Genomic DNA, 14,988 nt, shown 5'->3' with positions numbered 1-14,988 from the left:
AGTCCGAGGACCCCCTAATCCAGGACTCCCTCAGCCATCTAGAGCAGATCGACAGCTATGCCCCAGGTCACCAGATTAGTTTTGGAAATCTGGACTATGTCGCTGATATCCGAGGAGACTTGATCTTCCAAGGGTTCACGACCCCAACCTCCGCTCTGGCCTTAGATCCGGAGCGCATTACCAGGTCCGAAGACGGGATTCTTGAGCACGCCGGACTATCTGCGGCCACTAAGGCCAGTACGGGAGAACAGGAGTAAGAAGTGTCGCTGGCAATAATCAGGAAGACGGACTCTTCTCCGGACACTGGCCCCGACCCCTCGGAGTCAGCATCATGTGAGCTCGGCCAAGAAGTCTCCTTCCCACCGTACTCCATGGACCCTTTTCTCCCTGGCCAAACCTAGCCTTTAAGCGAGGCTCTGGACTTGATGCGATCCCTCGTCATTACAGAGGAGCAACGTCCGAACTACGCCCAGCCCGGACTAGGGGCTGAGAGCAGGGAATTTTACGTCCCACCCACCACCCACATCATAGCCACCGTCGAGGACTTAACTGACATGCTCGATTACGGCTTCGAAGACATCGACGGTATGGACGACGATGCCAGAGAAGAGCAGGCCCAAAACCCACCGTTTACTGGACGCTGGACGGCCACCTCTTCGTACGACGTGTACATGGTGGATACATCCAAAGAGGGTAACGACGATATAGAGAAGAATGCAGTCGAGGATAAATCTCCTGAGATACAACCAAAGCACAGACGTCAGCGGCGCCACACTAAATCACGCTGTGGAAAAGATAGCAATACCAGCATGAGAGACAACAATACTCCGGACGGTGCCGAAGACCAAGAAAACCCCGTCGAGCCAACCTCCGAACAGGACGATCGGGGAGATGGGCAAGTTAGCCCTGATGAACAGGCCGTAAACAAAGACTCAGAGGACAGCAATTATATTCCACCCTCCGAGGATGAAGTGAGCCTCAACAACGAAGACTTTATCGTGCCTGAGGAACCTCTCGAGGAGGAGCGCTTTAAGCGCTGGCTAATAGCCACTACAAGGAGCCTGAAAAAGAAGTAGCAGCAGCTTCAAGCTGATCAAGACCTACTCAACGACAGGTGGACTAATGTCCTGGCAGCCGAGGAATACGGCCTCGAGCGCCCAACCAAAAGTTACCCGAAGCGTAAACTGCTACCTCAATTCGATGACGAGGCACTAGAACCCGCACCATCAGCATGTAACGCGGCTGACCGGCCACCACGTGGCCGGGACAGAATGGCAACTCAAGCGGAACACCAGCCCATGCCACCTCACCGTAAAGGTAGAGACATAACAACTCGGGGGTATACATATGACCTGCGTCAGGACCTGGAAAATAGAGCAGGTCAGACCAGATCAATCTACGGATCGCGGGGGCGTGCCCCGACGCGCGACAATAGATATCTAGCCGGACGTGATAAGTATAACCACGTCTGGGCCGAAAACCGCAGATGGACTCCATCCGAGCTACGTCGCGACTTGGCCTGATATAGAGGCGCCGCACACCCCCTCTGCTTCACTGACGAAGTAATGGAGCAAGAATTCCCAGAAGGGTTTAAACCCGTGAATATCAAATCATATGATGGAACAACAGATCCCGCGGTATGGATCTGGGACTTTCTTCTCCATATTCATATGGCCCGCGGTGATGATCTCCATGCCATCAAATACCTCCCGCTAAAAGTCAAGGGACCAACTCGGCACTGGTTAAACAGTCTGCCAGAAAACTCTATTGGTAGCTGGGAGGACTTGGAAGAAGCCTTCCGCAACAACTTCCAAGGTACATACGTCCGACCTCCGGATGCCGATGACTTAAGTCACATAGTTCAACAACCTGGAGAGTCAGCCAGGAAATTCTAGACCAGGTTCCTAACCAAAAAGAACCAGATTGTCGACTGTCCGGATGCCGAAGCCTTAGCGGCCTTTAAGCATAGGATCCGCGACGAATGGCTCGTCCGACACCTATGCCAAGAAAATCCGAAGTCCATGGCAGCCCTCACGACACTTATGACCGGCTTTTGCGCGGGCGAAGATAGTTGGCTAGCCCGTAGCAACAACACTGCAAGCGAAACTGGCACCTCTGAAGCCAGAAATAGCAACGGCAAGCCCCGACGCAACAGGCACAAGCGTCGAAGCAACGGTGACAATACCGATGACACGGCGGTCAACGCCGGATTCAGTGGCTCCAAGTCCGGCCAGCGGAAGAAGCCATTTAAAAGAAACAATCCGGCCTCATCCAGCTTGGACTGCATACTCGATCGTCCATGTCAGATCCACGGCACCCCCAATAAACCATCCAATCATACACACAGAAGCTGTTGGGTCTTTAAACAGGTCGGCAAGTTAAATACCGAGAACAAGGAGAAGGGGTCGCAAAGTGAGGACGACGACGAGGAGCCTCGTCGACCGAACACAGGAGGACAGAAGAAGTTTCCCCCCCAAGTTAAAACGGTGAGCATGATATACGTTACCCATATCCCTAAGAGGGAGCGCAAATGCACGCTCAGGAATGTCTATGCGATAGAGCCAGTCGCCCCAAAATTCAACCCATGGTCGTCCTGCCCGATCACTTTCGATCACAGGGACCATCCGACCAGTATCCGTCATGGTGGTTCAGCCGCACTGGTCCTCGACCCAATCATTGATGGATTCCACCTCACGCGAGTCCTCATGGACAGTGGCAGCAGCCTCAACCTGCTCTATCAGGACACCGTCCGCAAGATGGGCATCGATCCATCAAGGATCAAGCCCACAAAAACTACCTTTAAAGGAGTAATACCAGGTGTAGAGGCCCTTTGCACGGGTTCAATCACATTGGAAGTCGTCTTCGGATCTCCGGACAACTTTCGAAGCGAGGACTTGATCTTCGATATAGTCCCCTTCCGCAGTGGCTATCACACACTGCTCGGACGAACTGCATTTGCTCAATTCAATGCGGTGGCACACTATGCTTATCTCAAACTCAAGATGCCCTGACCACGCGGTGTCATAACAGTCAATGGAAACACCGAACGCTCCCTCCGTACCGAGGAGCATGCCACGGCCCTGGCAGCGGAAGTACAGAGCGGCCTTATCAAGCAGAATTTTAATTCAGCGGCCAAGCTCCCGGACACTGTCAAACGAGTCCGGACTACTCCGCATCTTGACAGTCCTGCTCGTCAGGAGTTCGACTAGCAATCTGGCCTCCGTCTCAGTCCCGGCCAAACGGCGGCGTACGCACCGCGCATACATAACTACGCACTCAAAATACCATGGGCAAAGACGGAGGCACAACTTGATTGTGGTCCATAATACGGCTCGACCTTCCTCGGGCACACTTACTTTCGGTTTTCTTTTTATCCTTTTTCTGTTTCTTTTCCATAGGCCCCTCACAACGGCCTGATCTTGGACCCTTTTGAAGGATGGATACACCAAGGAGGCAAGCAGCATAGACGTGTGGGGGAATCTCTAGTTAGTCTTCTTGAAGATCACTCTACCTGTTTTCAGGACCCGCACGCAGCTCCCCCTTGTTTTCGGCATGTTAAATAGCCCTGTTTCCTATCGCACAATTTGTACAAATCTGCTTTGACGTATTAATCAAATTATAATGGAAACAGTTTGCGGCCCAACTTATGTGGCACTGGCTTACTACTTCATTTTATTTCGATATTCTTATCGGTTGCACCCATACACTTTGGTACGCTTTAATTCGCCAGGGACTTCATTGCGCTCTGCACTATGGCAACAAAGTCCGAACACTTTATACAGTATAGTTCGGCACCCCGAATTTAGCATTATATGCATTGGCTCCGAATCATGTCTTTGGTCAATAGTTAGGTTGCCCGGCTCCTGTGCTTACTACCTTACGTTTCGTCCTATCGGCTAGGGTAGTAAAGGGAGAACTACTGCGATTGTGTTTCTGGTTTATCTAGGTAAACACCTCAGTAGAGAAAGCCGAAAACTGACTGTCATGATGTGGCGAGAGCTGGTCAGCTGTTCGGAGGTTCAAATCTTTTGCGATTTTTTCCGCATTATGCGACGGATCGGCCTCCACCCGATCAGGTGTCTACAACACCCTTGTCCGGATTAACATATCCTCACTAGGGGCTGCACCTACATTTCTATTGTCAAACTCCCATGGCTAAGTGAGGGTGATAAAGCCACATAGTCCGATTGCCTGGTTCGTGATACGTCTCCATCGTATCTACTTTTCCAAACACTTTTGCCCTTGTTTTGGACTCTAACTTGCATGATTTGAATGGAACTAACCCGGACTAACGCTGTTTTCAGCAGAATTGCCATGGTGTTTTTTTTGTGCAGAAATAAAAGTTCTCGGAATGACCTGAAACTTCACGGAGAATATTTTTAGAATTCATAAAAAATACTGGCGAAAGAATCAAGACCAGGGGGCCCACACCCTGTCCACGAAGGTGGGGGGTGCGCCTGCCCCCCTGGGCGCGCCCCCTATCTCATTGGCCCCCTAAGGCTCCACCTACCTCAACTCCAACTCTATATATTCACATTCGGGGAGAAAAAAATGAAAAAGAAGGATTCATCGCGTTTTACGATATGGAGCCGCCGCCAAGCCCTAATCTCTCTCGGGAGGGCTGATCTGGAGTCCGTTCGGGGCTCCGGAGAGGGGAATTCGTCGCCGTCGTCATCATCAACCATCCTCCATCACCAATTTTATGATGCTCACCGCCCTGCGTGACTAATTCCATCATAGTCTTGCTGGACGGTGATGGTTTGGATGAGATTTATCATGTAATTGAGTTAGTTTTGTTAGGGTTTGATCCCTAGTATCCATTATGTTCTTAGATTGATGTTGCTATGACTTTGCTATGCTTAATGCTTGTCACTAGGGCCTGAGTGCCATGATTTCAGATCTGAACCTATTATGTTTTCATGAATATATGTGAGTTCTTGATCCTATCTTGCAAGTCATTAGTCACCTACTATGTGTTATGATCCGGTAACCCCGAAGTGACAATAATCGGAACCACTCCCGGTGATGACCGTAGTTTGAGGAGTTCATGTATTCACTAAGTGTTAATGCTTTGGTACAATACTCTATTAAAAGGAGGCCTTAATATCCCTTAGTTTCCAATAGGACCCCGCTGCCACGGGAGGGTAGGACAAAAGATATCATGCAAGTTCTTTTCCATAAGCACGTATGACTATATTCGGAATACATGCCTACGTTACATTGATGAACTGGAGCTAGTTCTGTGTCACCCTATGTTACAACTCTTGCATGAAGAATCGCATCTGACATAGTTATCCATCACTGATCCAATGCCTACTAGCTTTTCACATATTGACCTTTGCTTAGTTACTTTACCGTTGCCACTGTTACAATTACTACAAAGCTGCTACTGTTACTTTTGCCACCGTTACCGTTACTTCCATACTACTTTGCTACTAAATACTTTGCTGCAGATATTAAGTTTTCCAGGTGTGGTTGAATTGACAACTCAACTGCTAATACTTGAGAATATTCTTTGGCTCCCCTTGTGTCGAATCAATAAATTGGGGTTGAATACTCTACCCTCGAAAACTTTTGCGATCCCCTATGCTTGTGGGTTATCAAGACTATTTTCTGGCGCCGTTGCAGGGAGCATAGCTCTATTCTTTGAGTCACTTGGGATTTATATCTGCTGATCACTATGAGGAACTTGAAATACGAGAAAACCAAAATTTTCCCTCAACTACGAGGGGAGGTAAGGAACTGCCATCTAGCTCTCCACTAGGTTCTCCTTGTGTTTTGAGTAAACTTGCGACACCTAAACCTGCTTCTGCTATTAATTCTGATATGTCGCATGTTATTGATGATGCCACTTCTGCTATGCATGATACTTGCTACCTCTTGAGCACTGCGTTGGTTTTCCCTTGAAGAGGAAAGGGTGATGCAGCAAAGTAGCGTAAGTATTTCCCTCATTTTTTGAGAACCAAGGTATAAATCCAGTAGGAGGCCACGCACGAGTCCCTCGCACCTACACAAACAAATAAATCCTCGCAACCAACGCGATAAGGGGTTGTCAATCCCTACACGGTCACTTACGAGAGTGAGATCTGATAGATGTGATAAGATAATATTTTTGGTATTTTTTTGATAAATATGCAAAGTAAAATAGAAGCAAAATAAAAGGCAATGGAAATAGCTTGTTGATGGGAGATTAATATGATGGAAAATAGACCCGGGGCCATAGGTTTTACTAGTGGCTTCTCTCAAGAGCATAAGTATTACGGTGGGTGAACAAATTACTGTTGAGCAATTGACAAAATTGAGCATAGTTATGAGAATATCTAGGTATGATCATGTATATAGGCATCACGTCCGAGACAAGTAGACCGACTCCTGCCTGCATCTACTACTATTACTCCACACATCGACCGCTATCCAGCATGCATCTAGAGTATTAAGTTCATAAGAACAGAGTAACGCTTTAAGCAAGATGATATGATGTAGAGGGATAAACTCATGCAATATGATATAAACCCCATCTTGTTATCCTCGATGGCAACAATACAATACGTGCCTTGCTGCCCCTACTGTCACTGGGAAAGGACACCACAAGATTGAACCCAAAGCTAAGCACTTCTCCCATTGCAAGAAAGATCAATCTAGTAGGCCAAACCAAATTGATAATTCGAAGAGACTTGCAAAGATAACCAATCATACATAAAATAATTCAGAGAATATTCAAATATTGTTCATAGATAAACTTGATCATAAACCCACAATTCATTGGTCTCAACAAACACACCGCAAAAGAAGATTACATCGAATAGATCTCCACGAGAGAGTTGGAGAACATTGTATTGAGATCCAAAAAGAGAGAAGAAGCCATCTAGCTAATAACTATGGACCCGAAGGTCTGAGGTAAACTACTCACACATCATCGGAGAGACTATGGTGTTGATGTAGAAACCCTCCGTGATCGATGCCCCCTCCGGCGGTGCTCTGGAACAGGCCCCAAGATGGGATCTCACGGGTACAGAAGGTTGCGGCGGTGGTATTAGGTTTTTGGCTCCGTATCTGGTAGTTTGGGGGTACGTAGGTATATATAGGAGGAAGGAGTACGTCGGTGGAGCAACAGGAGGCCCACGAGGGTGGAGGGCACACCTGGGGGGGGGGGGAGGGGGGTAGGCGTGCCCGCCTACCACGTGCCCTCCTGGTTGATGTCTTGACGTAGGGTCCAAGTCCTCTGGATCACGTTCGTTCCGAAAATCACGCTCCCGAAGGTTTCATTCCGTTTGGACTCCGTTTGATATTCTTTTTCTGCGAAACTCTGAAATAGGCAAAAAACAGCAATTCTGGGCTGGGCCTCCAGTTAATAGGTTAGTCCCAAAAATAATATAAAAGTGTATAATAAAGCCCAATAATGTCCAAAACAGAATATAATATAGCATGGAATAATAAAAAAATTATAGATACGTTGGAGACGTATCAAGCATCCCCAAGCTTAATTCCTGCTCGTCCTCGAGTAGGTAAATGATAAAAACAGAATTTTTGATGTGGAATGCTACTTGGCATAATTTCAATATAATTCTTCTTATTGTGGCATGAATGTTCAGATTTGATATGATTCAAGATAAAAGTTTAATGTTGACATAAAAACAATAATACTGCAAGCATACTAACTAAGCAATTATGTCTTATCAAAATAACATAGCCAAAGCAAGTTATCCCTACAAAATCATATAGTCTGGCTATGCTCCATCTTCCCCACACAAAATATTCATGTACGACCCCGGTTTTGGCCAAGCAATTGGTTCATACTTTTAACGCGCTTCAGCCTTTTCAACTCTTACGCAATATATGAGCGCAAGCCATGGATATAGCACTATGGTGGAATAAGGTATAATGGTAGGGGTTTTGTGGGAAGACAAAAAAAGGAGAAAGTCTCACATCAACGAGGCTAATCAACGGGCTATGGAGATGCCCATCAATAGATGTTAATGCGAGGAGTAGGGATTGCCATGCAACGGATGCACTAGAGCTATAAGTGTATGAAAGCTCAAAAAGAAACTAAGTGGGTGTGCATCCAACTTGCTTGCTCACGAAGACCTCGGGCATTTGAGGAAGCCCATCATTGGAATATACAAGCCAAGTTCTATAATGAAATTTCCCACTAGTATATGAAAGTGACAAAATGAGAGACTCTCTATTATGAAGATCACGGTAAAAGGATAGTAACATTGTCCCTTCTCTCTTTTTCTCTCATCCTTTTTTTCTTTTTTTATTTGGGCCTTTTCTCTTTTTTTATGGCCTCTTTTTTTTAGTCCGGAGTCTCATCCCGACTTGTGGGGGAATCATAGTCTGCATCATCCTTTCCTCGCTTGGGACAATGCTCTAATAATGATGATCATCACACTTTTATTTACTAACAACTCATGAATTACAACTCAATACTTAGAACAAAATATGACTCTATATGAATGCCTCCGGTGGTGTACCGGGATATGCAATGAATCAAGAGCGACATGTATGAAAGAATTATGAACGGTGGATTTGCCACAAATACAATGTCAACTACATGATCATGCAAAGAAATATGACAATAATGGAGTATGTCATGATAAATGAAACGGTGGAAAGTTGCATGGCAATGTATCTTGGAATGGCTATGGAAATGCCATGATAGGTAGGTATGGTGGCTGTTTTGAGGAAGATATAAGGAGGTTTATGTGTGATAGAGCATATCATATCACGGGGTTTGGATGCACCGGCAAAGTTTGCACCAACTGTCAAGGTTAGAAAGGGCAATGCGCGGTACCGAAGAGGCTAGAAAATTGCGGAAAGGTAAGTGTGCGTATAATCCATGGACTCACATTAGTCATAAAGAACTCATATACTTATTGCAAAAATTTATTAGCCCTCGAAGGAAAGTACTACTACGCATGCTCCTAGGGGAAGGGTTGGTAGGAGTTAACCTTCGCGCGATCCCGACCGCCACACAAAGGAAGACAATCAACAAATACTTCATGCTCCGACTTCTTACATAACGGTTCACCATACGTGCATGCTACGGGAATCAAAAACTCCAACACATGTATTTTTCAATTCCACAATTACTCAACTAGCACAACTATGATATTACTACCTTTATATCTCAAAACAATTATCAAGCATCAAATTTCTCATGATATTAATTAAAGAAAATTGCCATGCTATTTTAAGACTCTCAAAATAATATAAGTGAAGCATGAGAGATCAATAGTTTCTATAAAACAAATCCACCACCGTGCTCTAAAAGATATAAGTGAAGCACTATAGCAAAACTATATAGCTCAAAAAATATAAGTGAAGCACATAGAGTATTCTAATAAATTCCGAATCAAGTGTGACTCTCTCAAAAGGTGTGTACAGCAAGGATGATTGTGGTAAACTAACAAATAAAGACTCAAATAATACAAGACGCTCCAAGCAAAACACATATCATGGGGTGAATAAAAATATAGCTCCAAGTAAAGTTACCGATGGAAGTAGACGAAAGAGGGGATGCCTTCTGGGGCATCCCCAAGCTTTGGCTTTTAGGTGTCCTTAGATTATCTTGGGGTGCCATGGGCATCCCCAAGCTTAGGCTCTTGCCACTCCTTGTTCCATAATCCATCAAATCTTTCACCCAAAACTTGAAAACTTCACAACACAAAACTCAGCAGAAAATCTCGTAAGCTCCGTTAGCGAAAGAAAACAAAAGACCACTTCAAGGTACTGTAATGAACTCATTCTTTATTTATATTGGTGTTAAAACTACTGTATTCCAACTTCTCTATGCTTTATAAACTATTTTACTAGCCATAGATTCATCAAAATAAGCAAACAACACATGCAAAACAGAATCTGTCAAAAACAGAACAGTTTGTAGTAATCTGTAAGTAACGCAAACTTCTGGAACTCAAAAAATTCAGCCAAAATAGGAAGACCTAGAAAATTTGTTTATTGATCAGCAGCAATTGGTATCAATATTTTATCACGTTCTGGTCATTTTTAACAATTATTTTCGTGAACAGAAAGTTTCTACAATTTTCAGCAAGATCAAATAACTATCATCCAAGAAGATCCTATAGGTTTAACTTGGCACAAACACTAATTAAAAAATAAAAACAAATCTAACCAGAGGCTAGATCAAAGATTTATTCCTAAACAGAAGCAAAAAGCAAAAAAAATAAAAATAAAATTGGGTTGCCTCCCAACAAGCGCTATCGTTTAACGCCCCTAGCTAGGCATAAAAGCAGGAATAGATCTAGGTATTGCCATCTTTTGTAGGCAATCCATAAGTGGCTCTCATAATAGATTCGTATGGTAGTTTAATTTTCTTTCTAGGAAAGTGTTCCATACCTTTCTTTAACGGAAATTGGAATCTAATATTTCCTTCCTTCATATCAATAATTGCACCAATCGTTCTAAGGAAAGGTCTACCAAGAATAATAGGACATGAAGGATTGCAATCTATGTCAAGAACAATAAAATCTACGGGCACATAGTTCCTATTTGAAATAATAAGAACATCATTAATTCTTCCCATAGGTTTCTTAATGGTGGAATCCGCAAGGTGCAAGTTTAAAGAGCAATCATCAAAATCACAGAAACCTAGCAAATCGCACAAAGTTTTTGGAATCATGGAAACACTAACACCCAAATCACACAAAGCATAGCATTCATGATCTTTAATTTTAATTTTAATATTAGGTTCCCACTCATCATAAAGTTTTCTAGGGATAGAAACTTCCAACTCAAGTTTTTCTTCATAATATTGCATCAAGGCATCAACGATATGTTTGGTAAAGGCTTTATTTTGACTATAAGCACGAGGAGAATGTAGCACGGATTGCAACAAGGAAATACAATCTATCAAAGAGCAATTATCATAATTAAATTCCTTGAAATCCAAAATAGTGGGTTCATTAATATCTAATGTTTTGATCTCTTCAATCCCACTTTTATCAATTTTAGCATCAAGATCTTAAAACTCCGAATTTCTGGAACGCCTTCTAGGTAAAGGTGGATCATATTCAGTCCCATCATTTATCAAGATTCATATTGCAAAACAAAGATTTAATAGGAGACACATCAATAACTTTTCGATCTTCATCTTTATTTTCATAGAAATTTGAAGAACACGCTTTCACAAAGCAATCTTTCTTAGCACGCATCCTTGCGGTTCTTTCTTTGCACTCATCAATGGAAATTCTCATGGCTTTGAGAGACTCATTGATATCATGCTTAGGAGGAATAGATCTAAGTTTTAAAGAATCAACATCAAGAGAAATTCTATCAACGTTCCTAGCCAATTCATCAACTTTAAGCAATATTTCTTCAAGCAAAGCATTGGAATTCTTTTGCGAATTCATAAATTCATTAACACTAGTCTCAAATTCAGAAGGCATCTTATTAAAGTTTCCATAAGAATTGTTGTAGGAATTACCATAATTATTAGAGGAATTACTAGGATAAGGCCTAGGATTAAAGTTTCCTCCATACGCGTTGTTACCAAAATTATTCCTACCAACAAAATTCACATCCATAGGTTCATTATTATTCTCAATCAAAGTAGACAAAGGCATATCATTAGGATCAGAAGAAACACTCTTAGTAGCAAATAATTTCATAAGTTCATCCAACTTTCCACTCAAAACATTAATTTCTTCTATCGCATGCACTTTTTTATTAGTAGATCTTTCAGTGTGCCATTGAGAATAATTAACCATAATATTATCTAGGAGTTTAGTAGCTTATCCTAAAGTGATTTCCATAAAAGTGCCTCCCGCGGCCGAATCTAAAAGATTTCTAGAAGTAAAATTCAAACCATGCTTAGGGCAATTACGTATCATTAATTTCATCCTCTCCCAAGCTTGTGCAGCATGTTCATGATCAAGTTGCTTAAAATTCATAATATCGTTTCTAAGAGAGATGATCTTAGCGGGAGGAAAATATTTAGAGATAAAAGCATCTTTGCACTTATCCCAAGAATCAATACTATTTTTAGGCAAAGATGAAAACCAAGCTTTGGCACGATCTCTAAGCGAAAAAGGAAATAGCTTCAATTTAACGATACCATTGTCCACATCTTTCTTCTTTTGCATATCACACAAATCAACGAAGCTATTTAGATGGGTAGCGGCATCTTCACTAGGAAGGCCGGCGAATTGATCTTTCATGACAAGATTCAACAGAGCAGCATTGATTTCACAAGATTCAGTATCGGTAAGAGGAGCAATAGGAGTGCTAAGAAAATCATTGTTGTTGGTATTGGTGAAGTCAGACAATTTAGTATTATCTTGAGCCATCGTGACAAACAAGCAATCCAACACACGAGCAAACAAGAAGCGAGCGAAAAATGCGAACTGAAAAGAGAGGGCGAATAAAACGGCAACGGTGAAGTGGGGGAGAGGAAAATGAGAGGCAAATGGAAAATAATGTAATGCGGGAGATAAGGGTTTGTGATGGGTACTTGGTATGTTGACTTTTGCGTAGACTCCCCGGCAACGGCGCCAGAAATGGCTCGTTGTCGGGAGTCCAAATCTTGACTTGTCCTTGCATAAGCCTCCCCGGCAACGGCGCCAGAAATCCTTCTTGCTACCTCTTGAGCACTGCGTTGGTTTTCCCTTGAAGAAGAAAGGGTGATTTAGCAAACTACCGTAATTATTTCCCCCAGTTTTTTAGAACCAAGGTATCAATCCAGTAGGAGGCCACGCACGAGTCCCTCGCACCTACACAAAGAAATAAATCCTCGCAACCAACGCGATAAGGAGTTGTCAATCCCTACACGGTCACATACGAGAGTGAGATCTGATAGATATGATAAGATAATATTTTTGGTATTTTTGTGATAAAGATGCAAAGTAAAATAGAAGCAAAATAAAAGGCAATAGAAATAGCTTGTTGATGGGAGATTAATATGATGGAAAATAGACCCGGGGGCCATAGGTTTCACTAGTGGCTTCTCTCAAGAGCATAAGTATTATGGTGGGTGAACAAATTACTGTTGAGCAATTGACAGAATTGAGCGTAGTTATGAGAATATCTAGGTATGATCATGTATATAGGCATCACGTCCGAGACAAGTAGACCGACTCCTGCCTGCATCTACTACTATTACTCCACACATCGACCGCTATCCAGCATGCATCTAGAGTATTAAGTTCATAAGAACAGAGTAACGCTTTAAGCAAGATGATATGATGTAGAGGGATAAACTCATGCAATATGATATAAACCCCATCTTGTTATCCTCGATGGCAACAATACAATACGTGCCTTGCTGCCCCTACTGTCACTGGGAAATGACACCACACGATTGAACCCAAAGCTACGCACTTCTCCCATTGCAAGAAAGATCAATCTAGTAGGCCAAACCAAACTGATAGTTCGAAGAGACTTGCAAAGATAACCAATCATACATAAAAGAATTCAGAGAATATTCAAATATTGTTCATAGATAAACTTGATCATAAACCCACAATTCATTGGTCTCAACAAACACACCGCAAAAGAAGATTACATCGAATAGATCTCCACGAGAGAGGGGGTAACATTGTATTGAGATCCAAAAAGAGAGAAGAAGCCGTCTAGCTAATAACTATGGACCCGAAGGTCGGAGGTAAACTACTCACACATCATCGTAGAGACTATGGTGTTGATGTAGAAGCCCTCCGTGATCGATGCCCCCTCCGGCGGAGCTCCGGAACAGGCCCCAACATGGGATCTCACGGGTACAGAAGGTTGCGGCGGTGGAATTAGGTTTTTGGCTCCGTATCTGGTAGTTTGGGGGTACGTAGGTATATATAGGAGGAAGGAGTACGTCGGTGGAGCAACAGGGGCCCCACGAGGGTGGAGGGCGCGCCTGGGGGGGGGGGGGGGGGTTGGCGCGCCCCCTACCTCGTGCCCTCCTGGTTGATGTCTTGACGTAGGGTCGAAGTCCTCTGGATCACGTTCGTTCCGAAAATCACGTTCCCAAAGGTTTCATTCAGTTTGGACTCCGTTTGATATTCTATATCTGCGAAACTCTGAAATAGGGAAAAAACAGCAATTCTGGGCTGGGCCTCCGGTTAATAGGTTAGTGCCAAAAATAATATAAAAGTGTATAATAAAGCCCAATAATGTCCAAAACAGAATATAATATAGCATGAAACAATCAAATATTATAGATACGTTGGAGACGTATCAATACTTATGATGAAACTACTTCTATGCTTGATACTACTGTGATACTAGGTGATTTCTTGATGAACAACTTGCTAGGGCTAGAGAGAATAAAATTATTGAAACTGATAATATTGATGAAAGTGATGATGAATATTCTCCCCCTAGATATGAATTGCCTGTTGTGCCTGAGGGTTATGTTATGGATGAAGAAACTGCTAGAGATTTTCTTGCTTGCAATGATAGATATGATCTTAAGAAATTATTAGGTAAGCGGAAAGAAAAATCTTTGAATGCTAGAATGAAATATGACCCTACTTTTGCTACTTCACCTATCTGTATTTCCGATAAGGATTATGATTTCTCTTCGACCCTGAGATAATTACTTCGGTTGAATCTGATCCTTTTTATGGCTATGAATCTGAAACTGTTGTGGCACATCTTACTAAATTAAATGATATAGCCACCCTATTCACTAATGATGAGAAAACTCGTTACTACTATAACCTTACATTATTTCCGTTCTCATTAAAGGGTGATGCTAAAACATGGTTTAATTCTCTTGATCCTGGTTGTGTGCGTAGTCCCGAGGATATGATTTATTACTTCTCTGCTAAATATTTCCCCGCTCATAAGAAACAAGTTGCTTTAAGGGAAATATATAATTTTGTGCAAATTGAAGAAGAGAGTCTCCCACAAGCTTGGGGGAGGCTTCTCCAATTACTTAATGCTTTTCCTGATCATCCTCTCAAGAAAAATTAAATACTTGATATCTTTTATAATGGACTAACTGATGCTTCCAGAGACCACCTGGATAGTTGTGCT

This window comes from Aegilops tauschii, chromosome 3, assembly GCF_002575655.3.
Source record: "Aegilops tauschii subsp. strangulata cultivar AL8/78 chromosome 3, Aet v6.0, whole genome shotgun sequence".
NCBI classification, from domain to species: Eukaryota; Viridiplantae; Streptophyta; class Magnoliopsida; order Poales; family Poaceae; genus Aegilops; species Aegilops tauschii.
The sequence above is the reverse complement of the archived record's forward strand: the minus strand, read 5'-3'. Positions refer to the sequence as shown.